General features: G+C 42.6%; 1 protein-coding gene across 2 annotated transcripts in view; it reads right to left on the bottom strand.

Moving 5' to 3' along the window:
• The window catches only part of SNAP25 (synaptosome associated protein 25), a 61,724-nt gene that overhangs the window by 29,780 nt on the left and 15,967 nt on the right, over positions 1–15,977 (bottom strand). The gene's annotated exons all lie outside the window — the stretch shown is intronic.

The raw sequence follows: 15,977 nt of genomic DNA, 5'->3' as shown, positions 1-15,977 counted from the left end.
TCATTGCAGGAAAACCTAATTGCAGGTGCAGAGGAGGTGGGGAAGTTGTGGGGGACTGCAAGTAAACAGCCATAAAGCAAATGCCATCGTGCTCAATTACAGAAAAAGGACAAAAGCAGCCCCTTTCAGCAGAGCTGCTCTAAAGAAGGCAGGATCCCGGGGGCTGTTTTCTGTCCTGTCTTGGCAATATGTGCAGCCTTTATGAAACAAGATAAGTCAGGGCAGAGCTTGGCTCTAAAATTTTAGCAGTAACAACTCTGTTAAAATAGAAGTTGCTATGTATTGGAGATTAGACCATTCCTCTCTTTGATGGTGCTCTCCATCAGGACATCAGGAGTATGGGCTGAGCAGGTACAGCTGGGTGGCAGAGATACTTCCTGGATCACACCCTACTTGCTTAGAAATGTGTAGGGAAAGCAGACAGCTCCTTGCATTTCCTCTGCAGCTTCAGCAACAGATCTGCTGTTTTTCTTATCTGAGAGGGAATATGTGACCTTCATGCCTTCACATTAGCTGTGCCCTCACTCGTGGTTGCTTTTCCTCTTTGAAGCTACAGCAGGAAGAAATCCATCTCGAGGAGTCAGCCCTGCAGCTACTGGCACAATATTCTACTTTCATTACTGGACATATCACCACATCCTTGTCAGAGGGAGGCTGGCATTTTGTGATGGGTCACACCATGTGTAGGAGCCCAAATGTCTGCTGGAGAAGGAGGCCACCTGGTCTCACCAGCTGTGTGGTCACAGCAGTGTGAAGGACCAAGCTTAAGCAACTCATCTGCAAGCTCAGCTGATGCAAAGGCAGAGCTTAATTTCATGGCTAATACTCAGGCTGATATTGGACACTTCAACGATGCTCACAAACAGAAGGAAATGAGCTTTACAAGAAAATGGTGCACTTTGGTATTTAGGAGGAAAAGATAAACCAGGAACTGGTCTCTTCCAGAAGGGCATGTAAAAGTGTGGGGATACTCTCAAGGCCAACCACAACCTTCCCACTCTGCTGCTGTGCTGGTGGTGCCCTTCGTAGCATACAGCTCCAGGAAAACACTGCTCCTGGCCAGCAAATGGAGTGCTGGGATAAAAAGAAGTTATTTTGGCAAAGAGCCATGCTCCAAACTCCTGTCTCACTTGGCACAGGCTGGCTCTAGCACTGGTCACTGCTTCACAAATTGTGTTTTTTTCCCAGATTGAGGCATAACCCAAAGCTGAAATATTTCTGGCATAGCCTCTGTACCAGAATAACAAGATTAAGTCTGTGGACCTAGTTTTCAAGCATCTGGTTAAAATATTCTCCTCTGCCTGAACCCCTTGCTACACTTGTCCTGGCAGAGCAGTAGCACCAAGCTTGAGCCAAAATCAGGATAATTTGATTAGGGCTTTGAGACTGATCTAATTGGTAAATACACATAGATGTTGAGGGGTGGGAAAGTGGTTCTGCGCTGTGTCTGTTGGTATCATCTCACTAGCTGTAAAGTGGGAGGTGATGCATCAGTGAGAGGGTGGGATGCTAGAAGGGAATTTGGTTCATTTTCTAAGCATATCCAGTGTGAACTGAATAATTACAGACCTGTAAGTGAGTGGAGGTGGCATGAGGGCTTCTACTGACAACAGCAACTTATTTATTGACTGTTGGTCAGTCTCTGCAAATTAAAAAAAAATCTTCACAAGTAAATTCCAGCCAGACTTTTGATGTTTTTCTTACAATTTTTTAAATTATGAGCCAGTGGTGGTAATGGGGTGCAAAAAAAAAACCAAAAAAAAAGAAAAAGAAACAACATGAAGAGACTTTCAGAGAAGTATGGGATGGTTTAGGTTGAAAGGTTCCTTAAAGATCATCTCATTCCAACCCCTGCCATGGACAGGGACACCTTTCACTAGACCAGGTTGCTCAGAATTCCATCCAACCAGAGCTTGAACACTTCCAGGGATGGGGCATCCACAGCTTCTCTGGACAACCTGTTCTGGTGACTCACCATCCTTACAGTCAAGAATTTCTTCCTAACATTTAATCTAAACCTACTACCTCTCACTTTGAAGCCATTGTTCCTTGTCCTGTCTCTCCATGCTCTTGTGGGTTTTTAATTTTTTTTTTAGTTACCCTTCTTGGTTTGTTAGAACCATCAGTTGGCATCTTAGTGACAGACGTGTCTTATTTTGCATCAAGCTAAAAACAGTGTCAGAGCTTGTAACCGGAGAGAGACTGTGCAGCAAGTGATCGAACTTGACAGGTTTATTGAGATTGTTTGGTATTTGTAAAGCACTTAGCATGGATTGAGAAATAGCAAAAAGCATTCTTCCAGACAAGTCATTTTACATCAAGTTTTAGTCATAAACAGAAGTGCCTCGCAGCTGTGCTGATTCAACTTTATTTAATAGAAGACTGTGCCCAAGAATCAATAAAGGTTACTGATTTGCACACAGTGTGATAAACTACATATATTTTGTAGATGGCAGGGAATGAGTTTAAATTTTTTTTTCGGATTTTGCAATTATTAATGTGGAATAGAACATCATAGGGATAGGGTTTTCCTATCTCTAGCTGTGAGTGTGGAAATACTTAAAGTACTGCTTAGGCTGAAATGCCATTCCAGTGTCATGAATTTCCAACAACAAACCTTGTTATCAATAAAAATCCTGTAGAGAAAAGAATTATGTTTTAAAGGGAATTATTGTTCTGAAGTACAAAGTAACAGTTCTCCCTCTATGGTGTTTCTTAGGAAAACCTATAAAAAGCTTTGATTTAAAACTCCTGATGTTTTAGAACATTGAAAATTAACAATTTCAGGAATGGTCAAGGAAAGTTAAACCATGATGAATCTGCTCTTACTGATACTAGACAGACTTTCAAAAGTATAAGGTCTGGTCCAGGCCCACTGAAACCTGCACTTGTTTAAGTAGAACAGAAACAGGCCTAAGATAGTATTGAGGACTTAGGGTAATAAATTCCTTGCAAAATTTATATTTTTGTTACTAGCTGATATTTTGCATTCTGTACTCATTCAAGTTAATTTGAACCAAATATCAAAATCCTACAATTGCCTTAGGAATCTCTAATATAACTGGAATAAGCTCTCCAAAGTGTACTCTGTACTTCTAACTTAAACTGCATTTTATTACATCTACAGTCCCTGCAGAGATGACAAATCAGAAGAAAGACCAAAGTAGAGGTGCAATATGTTAAGCTCTTTGAATTGAAAAATTTGATGAAAAAAAAAAAAAGTGATTGCTACAGAATTTACAGACGCTACATTAATTCAATTTGTGTTTATACTTGTGGTAATTGCCTATACAAATTCAGCCTCAAAATTTCATATGGACCTAGGTTTTTCCATTTCAGAAAAGGAAATCATCTAGGTTCACACACAAACATCCACGTTGCTCTTTGAAAAGGAGAAAAAAGCCCAAACACTGCTACAACATGCAGTGTACAGCACGTTCCAGGCTGTGCTCTGTCTCCTACACAATGTAAGGTACAACTCCAGGCACTTGGGTCATTTACATCAAATTCCCTGCAGACAGTCTCGTCCCTTATGCTAGTGCTCATACAGAAGCACCACAGACTGAATGTTATAGGGAAATACAAAGAGAGACTAGCTAATGGAAAGGCACTGCCTATTATACTTTGAATTCTGCATCTGCTATTTCAGTAGTGCCAAGATGCAGTAAAGAATCCCTTAGTAAGAACATTATATAATCTGTATGGAATGATACTAAAGGCTCAGAGAGACCTACATCTGTCCCCAGAGGAAGAGAGATACAGTGACTGACCTTTGAAAGTAAATATTTGCTTCACAGTGATATAAACACTTCAATATATAATAAATATAGGAAAATGAAAATGTTGCAATTTACTGGAAAGAAGGCAACACAGCAATAAAATGTTCTTTTTTTAAGCACTCTCCCTGTTATTAAAGGGCACATCTACTCTTCCCATAGATATTTGTAGCCAGAAGATGACTGCACTGGTGTATTTTACTAAAAAAGTCAGAGTTGGTCAATCCCACTCCTTGTGCCTCTTTCCTGTATGACTGAAAGCATTACCACGGTGGTGTGGTGTTCACAGAACCACAGAAAACCTGGGGAGAGACTTTGAATCAAGTCTCTCAGGATGGATGCTGGGCCATTTAAAGGTGGAATTTGGGTTGCTGCTGTTGTCTGGCTGTTGGTAGAAGAAGAAACACTGTCAAAGGGGGAGATGAAGTGCAGCTACAGACAAAGGGTGTTATCTTTGCTCCCCAGTGTTGCCCCTCATTTGGCTTCCCATGGGTGAAGCTTTCCAAGGGGTGTTCAGCCTCTCTGGAGTCAGGCACAAGGCAGCTCTGGGGCTGTGTAGGATCCTCCTGTCACAGGACACATCCTTTACCCTGCTGGACGTCCTCAACAGCTACCACTGCCCAGTGGGGAGCTGCTACAGCTCACATGTCCAGCACATTAGCCATGTCTTTCACCACCTTCACAAGCCTTCCCTACAGTTGCTTCTGGCAGCTGCGTTATAGGAAATGCTCTGGCATTAACCCCAAAGCCCAGTCTCGACCAGGAACTGCTTGCTAACACCAGCAGGGAATTAAGTGACATGAGAAGTGTGAACCTGCTGCAAGGGGATGCTTAGAAACCATTACATGTGTGTGTTACTGACACCAGCAGGCTCCCCCTGAAGCTGTGTTCAGGATGGAGTGTTGGAAGGCAGATCCCCACAGAAAGCCAGGGAAGTCACATGTGTGCTGCCCACAGTCAGTGTGACAGGCAACAGCTGGTGAGAAATTGAAGGGAGTTGGGAATGTAGTTTTTGTAGATTGTGGGCTCTCAGCAATGGCCCTTACAAGCTCCAACTTCTCTGATTTCTGTCATCTCCATCTTCTTTGACAAAGAGCTTACCACAATTAATACTGTCTATAACTAAACATGCCCTGGTTTTGCTCTTACTGTATTTTAACTGATCTGAAAGCACTTGGAGAGGAAATTAAGTCATTTCATAACAAAAAATCCTATTTAAACATTTTACATTGTGGCATAAAATGTAACAATGAAAAATTACTCAGAATTTTAATTTAGATTTATTTTTAAAATAGATTTTAAATAAAGTCTTGAGGAAAGTCTGTTGTTCAATTCTCCACCACATCCTATTGCACGGAACTAATTTATCCACAAGATTTTCAGCAATGTTCTCATTTCCAAAAAAACACCTTTTAAACATTTGTGGTAGGGATTAAGCCAAAAAGCTAGATCTGTGTTTCTGTAGGGTCTGTCAGCCCTAACCCAGGGCACAGACACCTCATCTCTCTCCTGCTGCAGTCCCACAGCATTTTGCTTCAAGCCTTTGGGCCCACTTCCACAGACGAGGCTGACAGAGTATAGTGATAATAACCAATTTCAGTCCAAATTCTTGCTTAATATTCAGTAAAGAGTAATGCCTACTGGTGAGGGCTTGCCAGGCAGTGACTTTGGACAAGACAGGCACCAACATCTTGCAAATCTGAATTCAGGAGAGGCAGGCAATAGTTTGTTCCTGTCTTCCTGCATCACCTTAGGCAACTCATTTTACTCTCAGGGCTTGCTTGCCTCGCCTGAAGACAGATCTCTGGAGCTGTGCGAGGTGCTGCAGGTGTTGGGTTTCCTGCTGCTGGCTCTAACCCTCAGCACCATGCAGGTGTCCTGGATACCCTCTGATGGGACTGCTTCTCCATGTTTAACTACTCAATCTGTCTCCCTGAATCTCCACAGCACAGATAAAATCCTTCTCTTCCTTCCTATCTTGCCCTTGTTTTTTCCTGCCTAAATTGCAGGTATTCCAGGGCACGGACCAGCACCTTGCCTGTGCTCCAGGACACCTGGGGCTTTGGGATAAGTGCTGGTGAGAGTGCTGCCATATTGTCACATTGCACCTCTGCCAGCCCACCCCAGTCCAAGGCAGGTCAGTGCTGTCCCGTCAGCTGGCAGACAACACGGCTGCTCCATGAGGCTCCTCCAACGCGCACCCGCCGCTTCCCCAGGCACCCACACCGAACAAAATACAAGCACCATACAAGAGGCCAGCCATTTTGTAACAATGTCACCTCAGAGTAATGAAAACTTGACTTTCTATCCATTTTACTTTACTGCTGAAAGAAAACAAACCTCTCAATGTGTTATCTCCTCGCAGTCATTTTTGCACCTATGTACCCACACATTTTTCCTTTCTTTTTTTTTTTTTTTTTCCCTTTTTTTTTGCTTTCCCACAGAAACAGAAAAACATCCAAGGCAAAAATGTTTGTTCTGTTCATCTGGGAGAGCAACCAGGCAGAGAGATGCAGGGTGAAGAAAGAAACCTTCTTAGGGGAGTTGGCACCACGTCTACTGGTCTACTGGCAGCACAGAGCACAGACCTGGACAGAACAGGCTGCTGTGAATCAAATTCCCTGTTATTGCAGCTCCCTGTCTCATGTAGCATCATTTATAATTTAACAAGCTTTATCCTATGAATCACTAAGCTTATTGTGTTCCCACTAGTTCCAAGTCCACACCCTCTCTTCTCCAATACCTGGAAAATGTTTTACTCCTGGCACAAATAGATTCCCAGCTAGGAAACAGCAGCTTGTTCCTGTGCCAGTGCTGTCCTGTGGCTTAAATATTTTCTATTCTTCCCTGGTCCCTCCTTTTCTCTCTCTGAGGTACAGAAACAGGACTTGTAACCTTCCCAAGCATGTCTTATGATGTGGAAGATGAGATCTGTTAGTCCTTGCCTGGTAGGCAGACTGTTTGTCATCCCACCAGGTCTTGGTTATGTCAGTTTCATTTGAATTAGTCTTCTTTGGGAAAGGGTGGCTGGCATTTCACAGGGTATTTTAAATCAGGGTATGGGCTTTGCTGAAAGGGCTTAGTGCTTCCCTGTTCTTCCAGGAGATACCTGCTCCAAAATATCCTACAACCTCGCTTGCCATTGACATAGCTGGATTTTGATGGCTCAGAACAAGAAATCCAGGTATTAGTAGAGAGGATTAAAGAAAACATCTTGACTTGTGAAAAGCTGTTTGCATTCTGAGGCCAGAATATTGGAGAAAAACTAAAGGCATCTGCCTAGCTGCAGGATGAGATTTCTGACTGTGTCATGATTTCCAGTAGAACTCAAATCCTAAATCCATTCAGGCCTTCAAAATATTCTCTGGCTATCACTGCAGAAACGGTGATCAGTCAGCCTCTCTTCAATTTGATTCCAACCAGGGTTTCTTTACATTGCTCCTAAGCCACTAAATCTGATTAATGGCCAATTTTAGAAGCTAGAGGTGAAAGTCACGCCCCATTTCAAGTCGGAGGGAGTGTCACCACTGCCATTAGTGGGGTCAGATTTGCAGGTGGAGCTAGAAGCCAGTGACAGTGGTTCCGGGAGAGACCAGCAGTGTGTGGAGGGGCAGCTGTGAGTGTGGAAATACCAAACAGAAGTGGCTGGCATCTTAAATACTTTTCTGCCAGATTTTTCTGGGGCTCTTGCTCCCTTCTGTTTCTCTGAGATGGAATAGAAATATAAAATGGAAGTATTGCAAAACATTTATTGAGGGATTCAAGACACAGCAAGGAATAAGAAAGCTGCATGGCTAATTTTCCTTGGGCATTCCCACCAGGCTCCACGAGGTCTGCTGCATTTCCTGTTCCTAGGTTTGTAGAAAGAAACTGTTCCCTCTGCACAGTCTTCTCAAGAATGCCAGAGCTCCTGGTCCAGCCCTCACTCCATATCCACATCCAAACCTCCTCCAGATCTCCTGTTTTAGGTTAATCATCACCCCTCAGCATTCCAAACCATAATGAGCCCTGAGTGAAGAGCCTCCTTCTGTGCCTTCACAAACCAAGAGAGGCTGTCTCGGTTGCAACAAAGAAAGGGAATTGAGCTTCTGCAAGAGAGCATTAAATAGTAGTTGTTAAAAAGACCTTGCTCCACATTGCCTCAACCTTTCCTACGTCTTCTCTGCCTCTGCAAAGTCAGCACAAAACGTCAGAAGAGTTCCACGCTCTTGTATTACACACAGATCAAATCAATGGCAGCAAATGCAAACCAGTAGAGCTCATCCTCAATTTTCTTATAATGATGCAAGAAGGCAGCCTGACAATTGAGGAAAGACATTTTTAGGCTACATGCATGATGAAAAGGAAACCCACAAATTGAAAAAGGATATTTTTTTTTAGGCTAAATGGATGATAGAAAGGAAACTCACAAACTGGAGAAAGAATTTTTTTAGGCTGAATAGATGATGAAAAGGAAACCCACAAACTGCAAAAAGGTATTTTTAGGCTAAATGGATGATAGAAAGGAAACCCACGAGTATTACAGTAAGAAAAGGGAGCACATTTGCGTTGGCCTGTCACAAAGCAGAGCTAATTTCTGCCGCAGTTTTTGTAAGTCTGCAAGTCAGGAGAAAATTTGATGGTAACTTTGCTTAATTTGAAAGTAATTTTTTAAAAGTTAAATTGAACGTAATAATGAATAACTTCACAGTTAAAACAGATGTGAAGTTCTTCATTTGTATGTTAAAAATTGGTGCTATCCCATCTTCACTAGTCCTGATAACTCCTAGAACTGGATGAAACAAGCTGTGAGTTTAAGTAGCACATTTACAGGCTTAGTGTGGAATCGCTGTTGATTGTGACAGAAGGGAAAAATGTGGAAAAAATTGGCAGTGACACAGTTAACCTCATCAGCATCAATGTTGTCAAAGCTTTGATTTCAAAGTGATAGACAGGAATAAGGTGTTCCCCTGATGGTTTGCTTGTTACAGGCTGTCAACACACTCAGCTGGCATTTCAGTTTTTTCTGCATGGTTTGCATTTGCAAGATTTCTCTGAAGCCCAGGACTCACACCTACCCCTGCCCCTGAGCTGTGTAACACCAGTAAGGACCTTCAACAGAAATGAAAAAAATTAAATTAATGCAGCGCTTGCTAAATATAAACATTTTAATAGGCGAGTAAAATACACTGCGATCGTGAGGGCATCAGGAATGTAAATAGACAACATTTCCCTTCTTGACATGTATTTGTGGTAAACAAAACTATTCATTATATTTATAATACTCATCCTTTCATTTCTGCCTGGTGGTAAAAGCATTTCAAGCAGTGGGCTGATATATTTTTAGCAGAAATCTTCTTTAACTAAGTCGTCATAGTCAAATCAGCAGCTGACAAAATATAAGCATTATGAAACTGGGCTGATGATGTTATTTGTAGAATTGGATTTTAATGGAAGGATGATTTTTTTTTTCAGCTATGAGGGACAGCAAAAAGAGGTATTTAAGAATTATCTCATTGTCTTTGAGATTCTTGGTTATCACTGATTATTCATGTTCTGTCTACCCAGACTTCTGCTTGTTATATCATATAGCATCTGAAGCAGGTAGCAAGAAGGAAGGGAACTTCCCAGCTTAGGCTTTTTCCCTTGTGCATGAAGCCATCTGTGGTGAGGGCACCGTCATGTCAAGATACAGCACCATCGGTGAAATAGCAAAGGAACAAGAGGTTGCAGGCCTGAGTCAAAGCCCATGACCTTGAGGAACTGCTCTCCAAAATGAGTCTCCTGCACGTCCCCACTACGGCCAGTGGGTTTTCTCAGGGGCAAAGAAGCTATAAAAATGAACAAGCAAAACAAAAAAAGGCTGACCTTTCTGAGGGTGCCTTGAGTATCCCCCAAGGATGTCTCATGCTTTGCCATGGCCTCGGCTCAGGGCTCACTTTCTGCCACTTCCTACTCCTCTCTCTTCTACTTTGTGTTGTGGTCTCTGCTAGGAACTTAAACTGTGGATGCAGGATTTAAAGCTGAAGGAGAGTTCATGAACTTTGAAAAGCTTACTTCCTTTCAAGAAAAAAAGAAATAGCTATAGTCATGTTATAAAAAGAAAGGACCCTATTTAGTTTTTAACTCCCCTCTTTCTCTGTACATGTGACACACAGATAGACGTGTGAGCACCTAAAATGCAGCAGGCACAATTCAAGGCCACAGTAGAGTATCTTTTTTTAAAGGCAGTTTATGTAACAAAAAGGGCTGGGAACCCAATTTTAAACCACTAAACCTTTCATAAGTTTAAATTGCATTATTTCAAGGCTCTTTTACAGAGTCACAATAACAAAAATTCCTTCCACTAAACAGCTCATCTCCCTGAAGGGAAACTGGAACCTTGACCCGTCCAGATCCATTCCCAAAACCCTGCAGAGATGCAAATGCTGTTCAGAGAAGGGTGAGGATCTGGAAGCTTCCTTCACTGGGCACAACTGGAAGATTAAATGGGAAGGTCCTTGGGTCATATCTATCATTCTCTACTGGTGGATACTTGTATCAAAACCAATAAATTTGGAACAACAGGGTAAGGTGGATTACAGTGGATGCTTACAATGCACTTAGAGTTGTACAAGTCAAATATTGAAAGCATCTGACATTTCTAGGCTAAGTAACAAACTATATTAGCCACAGGAATGCATATTAGCAGCCCACAGGTATGCAAAACTTATTCACCTGTTTTCAAAGGCCACTGCTGCTTTCTGATTCACACCTACAACTAATTCCTGGCTGCTACTCATTTTCCAGGAATCAGTAATACAAATTCAAAGAAGGCTGATTAGAAACCTCTCTTTCTTCAGAAGTCCATTTCAGCCTTCACAGGATGATGAAAAAACCCCCAGTGCACTCCTCCAGGCAAGATTACCCAGACTTGCAGTCGAGGATTTAGCTGTACTAATACAAGAGCACAACTTCAATTTTTTTTTTTTTTTAATTTCTCCTTTCTTTTTTTATTGACCAATCAATTCAACAACAAGCTTGATAGTGCCTCAAGGGCATCGCTTTCAACCATGTGATCTGCAGATTAACAGAGAAGCTGCAAAATCCTTTCCGCTCAAACTGTTTTAAGAGAGGATCAAAATCTTTCTCTCTGCATGGGGATTTTTATTTAGCTAGTTCTTTTTATTGGGTTTGCCCATGTTTGTGAAGGAATTAAGGCCTGCAAGGGCATGCAAGATGGTCTGCTTTGGCTGCTAACCTTTTCCTTTCAATTTGTGTTTGGCAGTAGAAAGTTTTCTGGTTCCTTATGGGAATGTTGTCCCTTCCCTGGGTCCTACACTTGCATCATTAACCCCCATCAACCCACAGATGCTGGCCCTGAAAGGATGGAATTTAAAACATTTTGTAAGAGCCTCCCCACTTCCCTACTGCAGTTTTTGTTCACACTAAGGGGGATGGATATGTTGAAACAGGCTGTGATACAATCTGCAGTGGAAAGGTTTGGGAAATTCGGGAGCTGGGTAAGTCCTGTGGGGTCATGTGAGATTTATAGAGCTCTGCTGAACAGTAAAACAAGAGATTAAATTTGATCATGTAAATAAAATGAACAACAATTAACTGTTTCTTGGCCTCAGCAGTCTGGCTCCTGGGAAGAAACTGTTTGCACCATGGAGGTACATGGGGGCTCCTGCTGCATTCCTTAATATTCAGTGCCCAGACCCCTGAGCTATGAAGGTACAACTGGTGGCAAGAGGGTGCTTTCAGTGCTGTATACATGAAGAAAACTGCACACAAAATACCCCGAAACAGAGCAGACTGCCTTATATCAATCTAAGACATAAAAGCATACCTGGAGTTGCAAAGATGGAGTATTAAATGTGAAGGTCCACACATAACATGGCTGAGAAGTTTCTTTGGCTCTAGCACATGTGGAAACAAAACCAACCCCCTCACTCAGCTGCTGGATGATGAACCCCAGCAGTGAGCTGGGACAAGAGCAATTCATGTATTAACAACAGAAACAGCAAGAATAAACTCAGGAAAAAAAAAAAATTAATAGCTGACATTTAACAGCAATCACAGTCTGGTCACAAAAAAAGTCACAGAATTTAGGACATAGAGGATTTTCCCAGAACTGTGCCTGGGTATTCCCACAGTTCTGCTGTCAATATCCTACAGCTCCAGATTTCAAGCAGAGTATGTGCACACAGCTGAGGGCAGAGGAATTTTGCCTCACTGCCTGGCAATGAAAGCTCCAATTTTATTTTCATTTAAATCCCTAAACCTTTTTTTGCCTTTGTTAGGACCCACATGAGGTGACTTTGGGTCCTTAAGACCAGAGGCTTTATAAAAAGCCATGCCAAAATGAAGGACTAACATATTCCTTGCAGAAGATGAATAGTGACAGCCAATCTGATTCTTCCAAACATTTAAACGGTGCTTGGTTTGCATCAGAAAAACAGGATTTGCCTTCCAACCTCATCACCTTCATAGACTCTCATTTATTTAGGTGCATCTGCATTCATTCATCTGAGCACAAGAGAGTTTCTGGGTGTAGCTACTTTTCCAGCCCTCTGTAAGAGAGCACAGCTTGACAGCACTAGAAAATGCTCTACCCCACAAGGTGTTTTTACACTCCTAAGTGGCCAAGCAGCCAGTGCTCAAGGGGAGGTGTCTCAAGTGCACGGTGCAGCCAAGGGCTTTGCTGCAGCTGTTCAGGGAACAGTAAATGTGTCTCTCCTCTGAGACCCACATGAAGAGAGCCATCTTTTCACATTTGGGTGGAAGAGCTCTGGTCTTTCACAAGCAGCCAAAATCCCTTGATTTTTTCAGCTGGCTTTAGTTTTGGAAAGCTTTCCCATCATTTCTACCCCTCCTGCAAATGTATGAGGATTTTTAGAAATGGAAACATTTTGAAGATAAGAACAATACTTGCTAATGAAGTCATTTGTAAGTAAAATAAGTTCCAATCAAGAATATTGACGTGCTTTACTATATATTTATAAATACTACTCCTGTAAGTAAAGACAGCAAGATAGGGCATGAACTTCATTTGAATGTAATCCAATTTAAATCTAAAGCAATCATTGTTTACTTGTGTATTTTATGTAATTTAAATTCCTGAAAAACATGTGGTTCTTCATTCTTGACCTAACAATAATGTGGGAACAATTCTGTGTCTAAAACAGAATTTGTTTTCTGCAAGCAACATTGCCTATTTCATATATTTCAGACTGAAATGCTTTCACCATGCTGACAATATTTTTCAATAAGTGAATAAAGAGAAGGAGATGATGCCTTCCTTCCTGAAGCCCCAGTGGCACACACAGCAGAAAATCCATTTGGTGTAAGAGATCTTGGAGTGCAGCTGCTGTCTTCACACTTCACCCAAGGGTAGATTGGAGGCCACAGATTTAAATGAAGTTATTCTTGTAAGCTTTGAAAATTCATCTAAGGAGCAGATCTCAAGGATATACAGCCTGGACCCATCTGGTAGACTAAAGCCCCTTGTTCAAGCAAATAAAAAAAAAACCAAACACCCATTGTTGAGGGAAAAGGGGAATATTTATGTCACTTACATCAGTGAATGGCTTAAGAAAGCTTTGTGACTGTACTTCAGCTCCTGTAAGCTCGGAGCCCTGTGACTGACAGCCAAACTGTTGTCCAAAATCTTCCCAGGCTTAGCCCAGATGCAACGTGCAAAGGGCAAAGTCAGGAAGCACATCTGTGGCTACAGCCCTGGGGCTCCCTGCTCTCCTGCTGAAATACCAGTGCAGTATTGAAAGGGCTGCGCTTCCAGGTGACCTTGAGCTGAAGAGAACAGGGCCAAGAGATTTAATTAAGGAGCCCGTGGGGGAACATGGTCTATTTTTAAAGAAAAATAATCCGGTCTGTGGGTTTTTTACACTTTGGGCCTGGGTGGCTGCCAGAGAGAAAGGAGCGCTCCCCTCCTCAGAGGGATGCTGTGAGCCCCGATGTTTTCTGCAGCCCCTGCCCATCCTCATTGGATCCCTCTGCTCCCGCAGCAGTGGGATGCCTTTCCCCCTCTCCCACCTCTCGTAACCAGAATCCTTCTTTCCCAGGGTGTCACCTCCTTGCAACACCGCGGCTCCTGCAAAGCAGAGGGCACTGCAGTGTCTGCGGTGGGTCCTGCTCGAGTGCTCCCTGCGAGGCTGCCGTGAGGCTGCTGGGGAGGAGCTTTGCTGCGCTGCTGCTAAATCGGGCAGCAGCGAGCAGGGAGCGGGAGCTGCATTGGCCATTGTGCTGTGGAAGCGCTGCGGCCTCTGCCTCGGGCATTTGCCGGCAGCTGCTGCAGGGTCCCAGGCTCCCCCCGGGGTGCCGGGCGAGGAGAGGGGTCAGCCTTGGCAGCCTCGGGACGAGGGAGAAGGGCAGGTTTTGGGGAGGCTTCATGTTCTGCCCTGCGTTTGTGCAAACCCAGGCGAAGGAATGCACCACGACAAGATGACAGATACCTGTTTCTGTCCCTTTTCCCTGCATTCCCCATTCCTCCCTGTGAGGCTGCCTTGAATCCAGGTTAAGTAATTCAGGATAGCAGAGTCACAAAAAAGACTAATTTATTCCCCAGGTTTCATTAGACGTTAAGGGTAATCACTGTCTGAAACTTCAGACAGGCCCTGGATGAACACAAACCATCATCAGTGCCCAGCAGACAGCTACTGGCAGTCTGGGAAGGAAATTTAGCTCCCATTTGAATTTCAGGAACCCCAAAATACAGATCCTGATTTAAAACTTTGTCCTGGCATATGTAAATAACTGTAGCTGTAGCTGAAAGTGGCAAATTAATGGGAAATTTATTTTAGATTAATTCTGTATTTAAGAAAAAAAAACTAAAACAAACAAAAAAAACCCACCAGCTGGTGATAGAGGGCTTTGAATGCCTCTTTTTCTTCACCACTGAAAAGCAGGGAAGTGCCTTGGGCTGGGTGAGCTAAACTAGTGCTGAGTTCATTGAGGGAAGGATTTAAAATCTGTCTTTTCTGAGGACTTGCCCTAAGAGCCTGGAACAGGTCACTCTCTTTAATGAACTATAAAAGTGCTTCTCCTCATAAGGCAAAGGCGACAAAGAAAACTCCTGCACAGATTTTCTAGGGGGCATTAATCTCTCTTGTACTAAAGCAATGGAATCTACCTTATGTACCCAGGGCTAGCAAAGTTTAACTCATAAAGATGATTTCAAAGTAGCTCATATTGACTAACTTGTCTGATTGCAGATATTTATTTGTAATGAAAAATCAATATTTATTCATATTTAAGAATCGTTCTCTGAAAGCAGAGCTTTCCCCTGCTGGTCAATATCAAGTAGAAGACATTTGTCTTCTACTGAAACATGGCACTTCCTATTCTACAACCCAAAATGAGTCCACTCAGTCCAGGCACCTGTTTCTGTAATAACCTGTGCCATTTTTTTCTGAGGAATATGTTAAGTTCCCTGAGATGGAAAACAATAGACCAACCCATGAATCCTGTTAGAAGTTGATGAATGTCAGGAGTGATCATCCACTGGGAAATTTCTCCCAGTAGTTTTATGTGTCTGAACCAGGTTAGTGAAACTTCTCATGACACAGGGATCCTAGTTCTTTGGCAAGCCTTTCTGCTTCAACCTCCTCTGACTTGAAAAATGAACAAGAATTTTTAACTCTACCCCAAAGCTTAAGAGGCTATTTTATTTCCAGGACATTTCAATAGGCCTTAAGCTAAGCACTAATACAAGCTCACAAATAATACAGGCGGCACAAATGCAACGTTTTATGGAATAGATATAGAAAATGGAATAGAGCACACATATCTTCACCTCATTGTGTCTCAGTGCAACAATAAAATTCATCTGAAAGCTTGTTCCTAGAATTAAGAAACACGTTGAAATGCAGAGCTGGGAGCGTTAGGTCAGGAGCAAATTAATGTCATGGAGGCAGCGAAGCCTGACTAGGTAAGGCATGTGCCATGTTTGGGCTGCTGAGAAGGTTTCTTTCTTACACTGCTGATTAACTCTGTGGTTAGCAGTCAGCCATGTGCCTGTCAAGACAATATCGAGTAGAAGATATATCAAGTCTGGCCCCTGAAATTGTCAACAGAACACTTATGGGTCCCTGCCCCAAAAGTTACCAAATTCAAAAACCCAAAACCAGTGTGTGGTGCTTATCCTCATTTAAGGAGAGAAATGATGAGTTGGTAGGTGCACTTTCCCCTTCCCTTGCCTGCTCCTCTGGACATGAAGGCCAT

The sequence above is a fragment of the Taeniopygia guttata genome, chromosome 3 (assembly GCF_048771995.1).
Source record: "Taeniopygia guttata chromosome 3, bTaeGut7.mat, whole genome shotgun sequence".
Taxonomy (NCBI): Eukaryota; Metazoa; Chordata; class Aves; order Passeriformes; family Estrildidae; genus Taeniopygia; species Taeniopygia guttata.
Note: the sequence above shows the minus strand (reverse complement) of the source record. Positions and strands in the feature narration are given on the sequence as shown.